At 41.1% G+C, this 14,026-nt stretch overlaps 1 non-coding gene across 1 annotated transcript; it reads left to right on the plus strand.

Moving 5' to 3' along the window:
- The first annotated feature begins 528 nt into the window (after positions 1-528).
- trnag-ccc (transfer RNA glycine (anticodon CCC)) lies at positions 529-599 on the plus strand. The gene has a single exon. It is a non-coding gene; the product is annotated as a tRNA-Gly (tRNA).
- The last annotated feature ends 13,427 nt before the right edge of the window (positions 600-14,026 follow it).

Consider the following 14,026-nt stretch of genomic DNA (forward strand, 5'->3'; position numbering starts at 1 on the left):
TTATTGCTTGCTTTAGCTCGCACGCAATCAGCTGTTCATTTTGTCTAAGACAAACATCAGATCTCCATGCAGGAAGTTTCAATATGCATTCGTGAACTCCCTTTTACCTTTCAAAACTTATAAGCCAGACAGTCACAGTTTGTCATATTTATCAGTTCAGAACATCACTAGTTAAGAAATTGGGCATCCTGCCATCACCTTGTAGAGCTTGGATTGAGTATAAGTGTTCTCTCACCCCAGCCTGCCCCTTGTTAGGAGAAGTGAATTTTACTAATGCCCGGTGTGGGCTAATGCCTTCTTTTACAAGCCTAATAAGAGTAATGGCCCGTCATAAATTTTGACTCATCTTGATCTTATGAGACAGGCTGTAAATGAGTTATGAATCATATCTCTCCCAATGTACTTGCTGCACGATGGTGCAAGCACACTTTGAAATAAAGCTGTGGAGTTCACAGGAATGTGTGTGAAGTTACCAAATGTACCAGCGTTTGATTCCCACTTACTCCACCAAACTCTCAGGAGCTGACTGTGCCGCTGGTGTAGTGGCATCATGCAAGATTCCCATTCTTGTGACCTGGGTTCGATTCCCAGGCGGCACGGAAACTTGCTGATCACGGTTGTTTTCAAGCTCCTCCAGGCAGCATGTCCCTCCACATGTGTGGGTAAAGCTCTTTGATAGCTCAATAAGACTAGAAAAGTACTGTAAATATGCCTATTAACTAGCAATTTGTGTCTAAAATATGAATATGTACCCCACCACCCGTGATCTCTGTATAAAGTGGTTAACTTTAGCCAGCTAAAGCAAATATTATTGCAATTGTTAAGCTGTGTGCTGTTTTCAGCACAGAGACATGGTGGAATAACATGAATTGAGCCTGACTGCGGTTTGGTCAGCAGACCCAAACCAAGTAAATCAGGGGCTCGAGCAGAACAGCTGAATTATCTGATTGAACACAACACTGGGAAATGATCAGTTTCTTTTCAATTAGCTGCTCGCACTGATCTCAAAGTATTTGGTGACCTGAACAACAAAGGTGGTTCACTTACATTAATTCTAAATGAATAACTGCAACTGACAAATAATCAAATTAATTTCACCAAAACACTGAAATAACCTGTTATAGCACAGAAGTGGATGCTTTCTTTGACATTTTCAGTAGCTGCTATTTCAGTATGGCACACGGAAAGTGTAGCTTTGTTTGTTTGACTTGGCTGCAGCTGTCACCTCAAAATGGGAATAGTCCTAGACATGGGATATTAGGGCTCAACACCTACTATTTTATTCATTGCTTGGGTGGATTGCTGTGCCATCTGCGGCAAACCAGAGGTGGGATTTGTCAGTACTGCTTAAAGGTCTCGGTCTCACCAATGGCACAACAATCCAATTCAAATACTACAACCAGCCTGGATTTACCATTTTGTTGATGCCTGTCACCGATAATTTAACACTGGCCTGAGTCTTTAAATGTCAGGCATGAAGATTTTATAATGAGTACAACATCCCAAAATAATTACAGGGTAATTCCTCCTCTCATCTTTCATTTTGCTGAGAAAACAGGTACATGAAGATGACTCTTCCAACAATGGGGAACAGCGGGAATGGAGAATGTTGTACTTGGTGGGCAAAAAGACATGTTGGCAGCGCGGAGTGCTGATGATCGGCTGTGGCACCACACTCTGGGCAACGGGAGGTGATAATGATTTCCTTGACATTCTACCCAATCTGGCCTCGTTTGAGCTAATTCTCCACTACAGTCTGTCCAGGGCCATTGGACTCTAAGCAGCAAGTCCTCTCAGTCCACTTTAGAGGAAACACAGCACTTTAAAATCATTGCGTTATCTGTATAAATGTATTCTCTCTCAAATAAGTAATAATTTGGTCCACAGTTCTCTGGCCATTTAGGGGGAATTCCTAAACAGGAAACAACAAAGACCAACTCCTGACAGGCATGTAATAAAATCAGGGACCTCTTGGGTCCATCCAGCTCCAGTGTTACCCATCCCCGGAGGTCTCCATGAGAGGCTAAGCTGCCCTTCCATCCGTCCTCACAGTTCAGAGGGTAAACTAGCAGAGAAATTGGACACTGGCTCACCGTGAGTTTGCAGGCTCTTGAGAGGAGGAGAGGCAAGGGTTAAATTCAGGCCAGTCTTCCCTAATGTTGAAGAGTGGCCTTTGATTGCCCCCCATCCATGTGTAGTGTGCTGCTGCAGGGGAACCTGACACTGACGCTGTTATTGAAGTGCTGCAGGAGGGGCTGATAACTGGTCTCATCGGCACAGATCCAGTGTACGAGCCCCTTTTAAAGGACAGTGGCAGGTGTGTGACAGATCTGGGTGCTAAAGGACGTTTGGGACCCCCCAGAGATGACAGACTCTTGGCCTGTTTCAAGAACTGATTAGGGGGCCTAGCTGGGAGGGGGAAGCCCGGCCATGTCTTCTTCCACAGTTTTTCCACACTGCATTGGTTCAGCAACAGTTTAAGTACTCTGACTTTGAGAAAATAAATCAAAAACAGGGTATGTGGCACAGAATCGCTGCCTCTCGCAGGACTGTAGATTCAGGCTCCCACGTAGGTACCTACTTTTTTCCAGAGACCAAATGAGAGACTTTTTTTTCACGTTTGGGCCCAAATGAAAGGGAGTGTTAAGCTGGACAGATTTTACTTGTCCAGTGTGAGATATAATTAACCCAAACCAGGTGCTTTATGCACTGTGCATATCTGTGGGATGCCAGTGACTTTGATGAAACAGTCATATTTGGGAATGAGCAGGGACTGTAAATATGAAGCCACAGCCAGCTGACACTAATGATCAACCAGTTTTTCTGCCGGTTGTTTGGCAACTGGTCCTGAAATTAGTTTGGCACACACCCTCACTAACAGTAACTTGTATCTGATTCAATTTTTAAACCACTGAGATGTAATATGTTAATTGCAAAGCATTAGAGGTGCTGATTGGAAAATGTTATTAACTCTGAAAAGAGCCAGAGGAGCTCCTTCTCCCCGTTTCCAATGTCAGCGCTCTGCACTAATGTCAAATTTACTTTAATATATGAGAGTGGTCTTAATCTTCTCATCTAACCCCCCCACTCAAAAGCAACACATCTAATCCTCTAATTTACATTCAAGTTAAAACATCTGCTGTGGTTACTTCATTTAAGGCAATTTGCAGCCCTGTTTCTGATTATTATTACTATTACAAGCAAAATAATGTCAAGGACTGCCAAGAGGAGGCTAAAGAGGTCTGGTTGAGATTGGAGTGGGGATTGAAAAACAAGGGGAATGAATCTTAAGTCTCCAACTCGACCACAAGTGGCATCATTGTCATCACCTTGTTCTGATTTCATTTCATCTCTCGGCGCCACCACTGCAGGCAATATCTGGGTATTGAGTTACATGAGGCCCACCTCTTATTATTTTCATGGGAACTCAAGGACAGCCAGTCTTATGCAGAGATGAGAGGATATTTATATGAATGCATATAATGTTGTGTTCTCAGTACTCGGGGACATTTAGCACCTATCTCCGAATAGCATCAGAAGCTTTCAGCTCGACAGAGTCATTAATATCAGAAGGGTTTATGTGTTTCATATTGCCACCACACCAGCTGGGACTGCATGCCTGATGAGCTGGCTAGTGTAGTAGAGGATGTGCCATTCTTTCTCATAGCCTCATTCACAGTGTGAACTCAGCGCATACTGGTGTCCAGAGATTATCGCTTTGTCTCCATAAAGGTCAGGCCAGTGGCCAAAGGCAGCTTTAACCTGATAATGTGTTTGATGTCTGGGCTCAAATCTTGAGTGTAATGGGACAGACACATTTTAAGTTTCCATGCTTCCTAAATTCCATTTGACTCTACAATTCTTCGTGATGTGTTTGGCTGCTTTGATAGCTGTGCTGTAGATTGCCATGTCTTGCCAAGGTGGATATAAAGATGGGGCTCAGAAAAGAGAGGGAACATAGCGGGAGTTAAGTGGTAAAAAGCTGGCAGGTTTGCAGTAGTAAGCGTGGCTTATTTTGCCAGACGAGGCAAGAAAACTTCATGAAACCAGAAAGGTAACAGAAACAAAAAACTGGCAGCCTCGATGGTCAGATATGCTAATCAATCAGTTAAAAGTAAACCATCAAGCTTACGAACAAATCAGTGCTGACACTGTGCTTCAAACAGGCTTCTCTCAGTGTGAAATGCGACACCTTCCCATCATTCCCACACCATTCATAGGAGTCACTTCAGTGATTCTTGGGAAAGCTGAGCAGGAACGAGACATGAGATCTTGTTTGATCCAAATATTTCTTCATACAGGAGTGTGAGTGATGTGACAAGCTCAGCATCAATAATCCTTGGGTGTTTTCATTTGAAAATCCACACATAGCATGTCCATCACAGATGGGCTGAAATCCCCCAAGCTTGAGTCAAACTGAAATTTGAATTCTCCTCACTTTTGCTCACATTTCTATCCACATCTGTTATACATATTTTAGGAGCTGAGAACATGGAGCCTCAAATGTTAGTAGTTCTGCAGTCTGGTGCTATTGCAGGTGAAGAATTAAGAAGTTTGCAGACATGATGGAAATATTAAATTTATGTTTGTTTTGATTTGGAAAAAAAAATGGAAAACTGTTTTTACTAATAAACACATCATATTCCCATTCATAGGGCAGGCATCTGTCAGTCAGAGGTTTGGATGGTTGTAGAAAATGATCCTGAGGAAGAATAATGATGAAGACCAGAAATTTCTTAGTGTTGACTGATGAGGTGGAAATTTTAATGGAAGCACCACAGCAGCAGAAATGTGGCAAAATGTTAGAGCTGCATCATCCAGAGACTCATGGGAATGGCAAAGGAGTACCTACACAACATCTTAATTCTTGTGACTCATAAGATCCAGTTAGGAAGCAAACATGGGTGCTGTGGCATTGTTTCCTAAAAAGAGTTTTCAAACCACCAGCGAGGTAATGCAAAATTTTGCTAAATTAATAGTTTAATTAATTATAGCTCCTTATCCCCCAATGCATATATCCACAGGATATTTTCAAAATCTGTTTCCATGTTGCTGTAATATTTAATCTAATCTAATCTAATCTAATCTAATCTAATCTAATCTAATCTAATCTAATCTAATCTAATCTAATCTAATCTAATCTAAAGGGGACCTATTATGCTCATTTCATATTTCTATTCTTGGGCACTACTAGAGTAGCATTGCATGATTCTCAGCTCAAAATAATCATTATTTATCTTATATTATTCTTGTTGCAGCCTTCAGTTCATGCTCAGTCTATACCAATATACATATATACATATTGTTTTTAGTTCCTTTCAGACTGCCCTCTCTTTAAACTAACTTTCTAACTTTCTTGTCCCTTGTAAACTAAAAATTTAAGCTGGGGTGGATGTGACTCAGGCACTCACAGCAAAGCAAAGACCATATCAAGAATATCTGTTCTCTTTGACACCAGGGAGAAAGAAATGTCTGAGCATTTAGAGCTTTTGGCTCATACAGATCACATACTTGGTCCTCATTATTTGAAACCTTTGTCGGGTTTAATATGAGCATGCACTATTGAAAGTGTATATAGGAAGTAAGGATGGGTCCTCTTTAAGGTCTCAAGTCAGCAATTTTAAATGTGAACAGTAATGATGGAATGTAATGGTAAAAAATTACACCTTCACATAAACACACTTCACATTTGTTACAGGGTATTATCAGGACCAAAAATAATCTGGTCCTTAGCCAGTCTTAAAATGAGGTAAATACAACCTCAGATGCACAACAAAGCATGACATATCAAATCCTATCATTATTTATTTAGTTATTTCAGCAAAAAAATATTAACCAGAATACAGACGCTAAGTAACCTCTTTCTGCTTATTAAGAGGGTAAACAGAAGGCAGGCGCTGCTAATAAAATGCACTTGATTACCTGATCATCAGCAAGGGTGACTAAGTCAATAAAAGCAGAGGTTTTGTCACTTTGCTGGTTTGGAGCACTCAGGTGTGTATTAACACCATGCCAAGGTGGAAAGACATCAGCATTGTTCCTAAGGAAGCAACTGTTGCTGCACATCAGTGTGGGAAAGGTTACAAAGACATTTCGTTATTCTACATCCCAGCAACTTCACTCAAAGGCCAGACTGTACAATGCTCAGAGAAATTACAAAAAAACTCAAGAGCTACTCTACAGGCCTCAGCTAGCTTGCTAAATATTTAAGTTCATGCTAGCAGAGTTAAAAAAAATACGGGACAAGTATGGTTTGTTTGGAAGGGTTGACAGGAGAAAGCCTCTTCTACCTAAAAAGAGTATGGCAGTACGGCTTAGCTTCGCAAACCTGCGTCTGAGCAAACCACAAGACTTCTGGAATAGTGTCCTTTGGACAGACAGGACCAACGTGGAGATGTTTAGCCAAAATGCACAGCACTATGTTTGAAGCTAACCAAACACAGCCTATCAGAACAAACGCCTCATACCAACTGTCAAGCATAGTGGTGGAGGGGTGATGATTTGAGCTTGTTTTGCAGCTACAGCACGGACTGTGCAGTCACTGAGTCGACCATGAACTCCTCTGTATACCAAAGAATTTTAGAGTCAGACGCGAGGTCATCTGTCTGACAGCTAAAGCTTGGCCTGGGGTCATGCAACAGGACAATGATCCCAAGCACAAAAACAAATCTACAACAGAATGGCTGAAAAAGAAAAGAATCAAAGTGTTGCAGTGGCCCAGTCAGAGTCCAGACCTCAGCTGGACTGAAATGCTGTGGCAGAATCTTAGGAGAACTGTGCAGGAACAAATGCCTGCAAGAATGTCGTAACGAAGAGTGGGCCAAAATTCCTCCACAATGATGTGAGAGACCGATAAAGTCATACAGCAAACAGTTCAAGTTATTTCTAATAAAACTGGTTCCACAAACTACTGAGTCCTGGGGTGTGATATGACATGTTCATCTCAGGTTCATCTCACCTAATTTTAAGACCTAGTAAGGACTAGATAACATTTTTTAAAAATTATTATGTCCTATTATGTAAAACCTTATAAATGGCAGAGGGTGTACTTGCTTTTCACCATGACTATTTAGGCCAACAATAGTCCTCCATTTGAATACAGATGTAGAATTAAAATGCATGTGCCAAATGACTTCCTATGGGGGCCAGACCAGAACTAATACTCCATAGGTTGGTTACCAGGCAGAGCTTATGCAGCTGCCAGCGTACCCTAGCAACACGTACCATCAACCCTCAAGGGCTGCGAGCACCGGTGGGAGAGTGACTCACAGTGCATGTATCCCAGCATGCCTTGCCACTGTGGTGCCCTTCACACCATGACCTGCCATAATGGCAGCATGGAGAGATGAAAAGAACCATGTGACACGAGCGGACACAGTCGCGCTGACCTCATGCTGCTCGCTGCCTTTTCAGACACAGCTCACACGGAGAGAGTGAAGACACGGGGCAGCTTGGGCAGCAAGAGTCAGCACAGTCATCCCAACAGAAGTCATCTTTGTGAGTTTTTGCTTGTAGATGACATACCTGCATTTTTGTTAAAAAATTAGCTTTAATGGCTGTTTTCATTTTCCCCTCCAGTGGTGCAGAATATTGCAGCTTTAGTTCTGTTTTTATAAATAACTCATCAACAGATTCCTGGATAAATTTACTGACCAGAAGGAGCCAAATGAGAAAAGCAAAAACACCAATCTGTTACCACACACACTTTCACCTTTATTGTCCCAGCAGTCTCAGCACAGTTTACCCAGTAACGTTTAATGTGTGGAAAAAGCACCATCTGTGCTCGGAGCCAGCAAGCCGCCATACCTAAGTCATCATTCCTGCAGTCCCTTGGCACTATGACGGTAATGGGACTTTAAATCAGTGCCTTGCACCCTCAGGGTTCATTATAAGGTGACAGCCCATTGTGGCTGCTCTGTGACGACAACAAGTGGTGGTGGAAGCGGGGCTGGAGAAAGAGGGGCAGATGGTACAGAGAGATGACAATGGTGCCATTTCACAGCGTATCCTCCACCTGTGGCGTGACGGAGGCTGCTGTCGGGGGGCTTTTGATGCCTGCTGAGATGAATGCAATGGATGAACATATCTCTTACTGACAGGCACCATATCATTGCTGATTGAGTTGTCTAGACACCTACGGCGTAGTGCTTTGAAAACAAACTTTGCAGAGGCATTTGTGTGAACTAGAAAAAGTTATAAGGTGTTTTAATGAATATGGGACTGGCATAAAAAAATGATTTAAAAAAATCGTTGAAGAAGTTGGACTGAATTTGTTATAATGCAGCTTCAATACAGGCTGATATAATCGTGATATTTCCATGGGGTAGTTTTTAGTTCGTTTCTCACACCAAAATACTTCTCAAACAATTTCTAGGCTTTGCAAACTTGTGAAAGTAACAGAGAGACAAAGGCTGCATTTGCTCCTACACGTGTCAGTTACATGAAACGGCTCCTCTGGAGTATCCTTCACGCACAGAAAATATGATAAGATTTCACATAACATCAACAAAATAAGATACTTTAAAGTAAAGCTTCAACATAGAGAATGTGATCACTCAAGAAATTCCTTTGAGGCACACATTAAGCATTTCTTCATGTGAGCATATGTTAGAGCGGTGAACAATAAAAAGCCAGACAGTTGTTTTAGGAGTGAGCAGGTGGTTCCTAGTTCAAAGAGTGCAGGGATGAGGTTGTGTTTTCTTTTCTCCAGCAGTGCTCTTTTTTTTTTCCTCTGCTCTTTTTTCCCTGCATCCTGAGAGTCCTCCTCCTCCTCCTCCTCACTCTGCCAACTTAAGAGTTGCGTTATTATCAGCAAAGTGCCTTCAAATCCGCTCCTGCTCAACACCAGGATGTCTTCTGCATGCTAATCCTCAGGGATACGGATCCGTCACTCCTCTGTCGTTCTCTCATGCTTGGCGTGCCTTAGACAGCTGGGAAAACAGTCTCTGCCCAATGATCTGCACATACAATGGACCTCTGAGGCCACCATATCTCAGCCACAGAGCACCGCAGAAAAGCCCATGCTGTTCTTTCTTTTCTTTTTGCACTACTGTAAAAGTCAGGAGGTGCGTGCCTGTGCAAAAGTGTTATGAGTAAATGTTGTTTAGACCTCTGAAAAATAATGATCCCTGCTGTAGTGTGTAGCCATAACTTTTAAACTGACATCACATTCAGTTACATTACCAAGCGTCTGTGCTGTTGGAGGAAAAACTCTCCAGAGCTAAATCCTTGTTGCCACGTTTGTTCTAAAATCTGTTTTCCATGTGAATCATGTTACCACAGCGACACTACAGAAACACTTCAGACTCAAGTGTCTCAAACATGTTATCATGAAGCTCACTTCTTTACCTGGATCCTCCACAGCGCTCTGCAAATAAAATCTGTACAACTTTCCAACTGTAACTACTGCTGCATAGACCGTGCTGCATACGGCCATGTTCACCTTACCTTGGTCTCAAGCTGGTAATGTTTCTGGAAAATTGTGCTTGTTAGAGTTTGACATGACTGCAGATGTTGCAGGGTCCTTTCCTTTTAGAATCTGTAAAGCTCGCTAATTTATACTTTGTTCACATGACAAATGTAAAGATAACAAGTTGGATTTATTTATTTTTTGTAAAGTTGCAAGTTATTATGTATACTTATCAAACAGAGGATGTACCTGACTGAAAACATATAACAGCCTATTCTCATTCCAAATCAAATACAGTGGCCTTGTCAGAAGCAGCTGGCGTCTCAAGATATGCTCAAGGTGTCTGTTGGCTTGGGTGCTGCGACCGCAGTGAGACTGTTCTCACTCCCAGCTCGTCACATATGGTTGCAAGATGAGGATCTCTTGGTGCGTGCTCTCAAGCTTCATTTTGCAACAATAGAATTAATGTTACTGTATGAAGGGATGGATAGGTATGCAAACATCTCTTCCTAATGCTAACCAGTAGTTAGCATTAGGACTGTTAAGTTTTAGTTTAGGTTTAGATACCGAGGCAACTGGTAAAGTAAAACAAGGTGCAACACACAAAGCATGCCAAAGGGCCGTTAAACTGCTTGAAACCATAGTGTGCAACAATGAGACAAGCCCAGGCATGTCTGAAAGCAAGAGCCATGTGTTACTTCAACAGCCTCCAACAAAGCACAATCTGTGAGAAAACTGTTCCTCCTAAAAGGTGGACGCAACAAATCTGTTTCACCACTTGAGACAAAAACTCATTGTGGAGTATGGAGGAGGAGCTAGCAGCTGCTGATGTGTGACCCAAATGCAGCTGACTCGACCGAGCATCGCTGGAACACTTGCTAGCCCCTTTCCATATGACAGGAAGCACAGACAGACATTACTGATGTGTTTGCATGGAATCCCAGGTAGAAAAATATGTTTCTGTTTTATTTTTTGTTACAAGTTTAAGTTACTTTAATTATTGTTAAACTAAAGTGTTAAGAAGTTAATTTATAGCTTTCCAAGGAAAACACAACCTAGGATACTTCTGCACTGACATGTGACTTATGCCGTGTCACTGGATAAAACGCTGTTGATGCAGACACCTTGTGTCAGTAGAGTCACACTTCAAAGGAGTGTCGTCAGTGACAGAATGATAAAAACTGCCCTTCACTTACTTACACTGATAAATACTGCAAGCTACAAGGATCAATAAAGTGTTGTTTTTTCTATATGGTTAGAAATATTTTCTTGAAATTTTCTTAAAACACTGATATAATTTTGAGGCTATACCACCCATCCCTGATGCAAATCTCTGCCGACAGCAGCTTCTGATAAAACAAATATATTTGGGGGGGTAGGCCTGAATATGAGCAGTTATAATGAACTATTTTATGCAAAAAGTGCAATGATAATAAACTTATTTTTATGAAGATTGTTCTTGCCCAGGCAACACCTGTCTCTTTTAAAATATTGCTAATAAAGCTTTACAGCTTTGATTCAGCTGTGTGCTTCCTGCTATAGAGGATTCATTCATGGCATCTGTTCTGCTGACAAACACAACTAATCCACCACTGTACAGACAAGCGGAGTAAACCACAGAACATTCTGCTGAGCGGGTTTATGTTCCAGGCCTGGATTTAACACTCACTGATTTTCATCATATTAATCATTGCAAGTGCTACAGTAGTTTCACTTTGGGTGCCTTTAGTAGCGTACACACAAGTTGCTCGCTGTCTGAAGCAAACTTTTGTGTCATCTGATGTACTTTACCTCCAACAGTTAAGAAAGTGCTGAAGTTTAAATGGAGCCACACAAGTTCAAAGTGCTAATCTCTTCAGGACTTTGGAGAACTGAAAAGCATCACTGGGACTGAGGCTTATTTCCTGGAGTACAGAGATGAGGAGAGAGAGGCAGACAGAGAGATGGAGAGAGAGGAAGTACAAGCTGCAGAGAGGAAGAGAGTGGGGGATAAATATATAGAGAACAGTGATAAAGAGGTAATCATCTCCACTCAAAGCATATTTTATCCAGTGGGGTTATTAGCGGGATGGAGATGACACACACACACACACACACACACACACACACACACACACACACACACACACACACACACACACACACACACACACACACACACACACACACACACACACACACAGACGCCTTTCCTTCTCTCTGTCTCTCTCTCTGTATTTACTCGCTCTTGATCCTCTCTCCTCCTCATCTCCACATCCGACCTGCTTTGGCGCCGTGCCCAGCTCACTCATTCTCAACATTTCACGGCAATTTCAGTGTTTCACTGATTCACACTAATAGCTGATGAATGGGCCAGTGCAATGTGCAGCACATACAAATTGAAGCGATTGGTTTCAATTAAAAGTTTCACTTAAGCTTCCTCTTTCTTCTGTCATCTGTCACATTTGTTTTGTGATGAAGCTTAAACAGAGGAGTGGGTGAGTTGCTATATAGTTTTCAAAGATAGGGGGCAGTGTTCTCAAAGGTAAATGACCACAAAGAAACAGTCCGAAAACATCAAAAGTGATGATTTGAATTGAGAGGTGACTATTAAAATAAATGCAATTAGGGTGACATTTATTTATGAACTCTAATTACTACAATACAGTTTGATCAAATTAAAATATGTAGTTGCATTATTACAGATTCTACACGTGACACTTTTCAAATCATTATTTCATATCTGCTGTATAATTATTAAACAGTCTGTAAAGCCATTCAGGAGGTGATGCTGGCCAACAGTGTTTGACAGCAACCTTCCACAGAGAGAGGATGAGAATTCCCACAAAAGCCATAAAAGTTTAGATGAATCCACTTTTGTCTCTCCCATGCTTTAATCCTGTACGTTCAGCAGACAGACCAGCATCTCCCTCTTAATTCAGCGCCATCCTGAGGATGAATCTGTTTGCCTTCTGCATCAAGACAGAAATAGCTCTTAATAATGAAAGATTGATGTGAAGTAAGCTTGTCATTACATGCTGCAGTAGACAATTAGGTGCCTCCCAGCATACAGCCCTCCCTGATTTTCTCCTCATTGCTGCTGTGTTTCTTCCCCCTCCTTGTTCTCCTGAGTTTCTTGTCTGCTTGCACAATGGCAAAGTCGCTGAAGTCATTTGCTAAAATTTGTTTTGTAGAGAGACAATGCAACAAGCCAGTGGTTCATTCAGCGAGCTGATGGCAAACACTTGATTGCTCCCTGCAGCAGGTTTGAAACTTTTTTTTTTTTACTACTGGGACCAAAGCTCATTAAAATAAATTACATTTCTGGTCATGTGGTGACACACCAGATGGAAGACAGACTTATCGTTTAACAATTTACTCAAGTTAAATTTTTTAAGTAGGGCTGAATAGACAAGTTAAAGGAAAAGTTCAAAATTTAAGGGCCTTCACTTTATTCCCTTTTTTTAGTGAGAAAATTAACGTCAGTCCAGTTTTTGTCTGTTAAATTATGGTACATGCAGGAGATGGAAGCAGGCTGTGTCTAAGTCTTAAAAAAATCCCTCTGCCAGGACTTTTAAAGCTCATTATTTAGCATGTTCTTCCTCGTTGCTTTAATCCAGTTGTTCTCAAATTGTGGAGTGGGCCCCACTGGTGGAGCAGCGAGCCTCTGCATGTGGGGTGTCAGTGACAAAGGGGAAATATGGAGTGAAACTAAGCTGAATAAATAGCATATTTGGAGAGAAAATGAACATAGTACTCTGTTGACCTTAATTTTAACTTGGATCCCTTTTAATTGTTTAGGATTTATAAAAAGTATGAGGTGTGAACTTGCTTTGGCTTCTGAAATGGGGTAAACCAGAAAGTTTGAGAGCCACCAGCTTTTAATCTATACAAAAGTGTAAGAAGAATGTTTACTTTTACAAGGTTTTATGGGGTGAACAACAGCTGTAACACAACAACAACAACCACAACAACAATATATATGTATATAATGTATTTATTGGTGAGCTTTTGGAACTTTTAACCCATGCAGACACACTGGTATCAATCATCTGATGTAACTCCAACCACTGTAAAATATGGTCCTTGTGTAACACTCAGCAGATCAAACATAACTCCTTCAACAGGTACTTGACAGTCGGCTTGGCTCGGTGGAATGACCGGAGCAGCTGCGTGTGTTTGGTTCAGTCTGTCGCCAGCTGTTATTTTTGTGGTGACTTTTTGCATCATTTTCAGCACTTTCTTCCTTATATTTAGATAATTTAGTGGCCTGTTTTCGTCACATTTCAATGCTGGAATTAATCCTGTAGAGCCTGAACCATAAAATTAATTTTTTTTGCCACTAGTCTTATTGAACCTTCTGACAAATTAACAAAAACTCTCTCTCTCTCTCTCTCTCTCTCTCTCTCTCTCTCTATATGTATATATATATATATATATATATATATATATATATATATATATATATATATATATATATATATATATATATATATATATGATACAAATCAAAACTCATATATACACACGAGTTTTATTTGTATCATATTTGCTACAAAAAAATTACACCGATGATGTCGAGGTCTGAAAAACTCTCAAAAATTCATCAAATATGATACACTTGGTGTTACAGGGTAA

This window comes from Archocentrus centrarchus, chromosome 19 (assembly GCF_007364275.1).
Source record: "Archocentrus centrarchus isolate MPI-CPG fArcCen1 chromosome 19, fArcCen1, whole genome shotgun sequence".
NCBI classification, from domain to species: domain Eukaryota; kingdom Metazoa; phylum Chordata; class Actinopteri; order Cichliformes; family Cichlidae; genus Archocentrus; species Archocentrus centrarchus.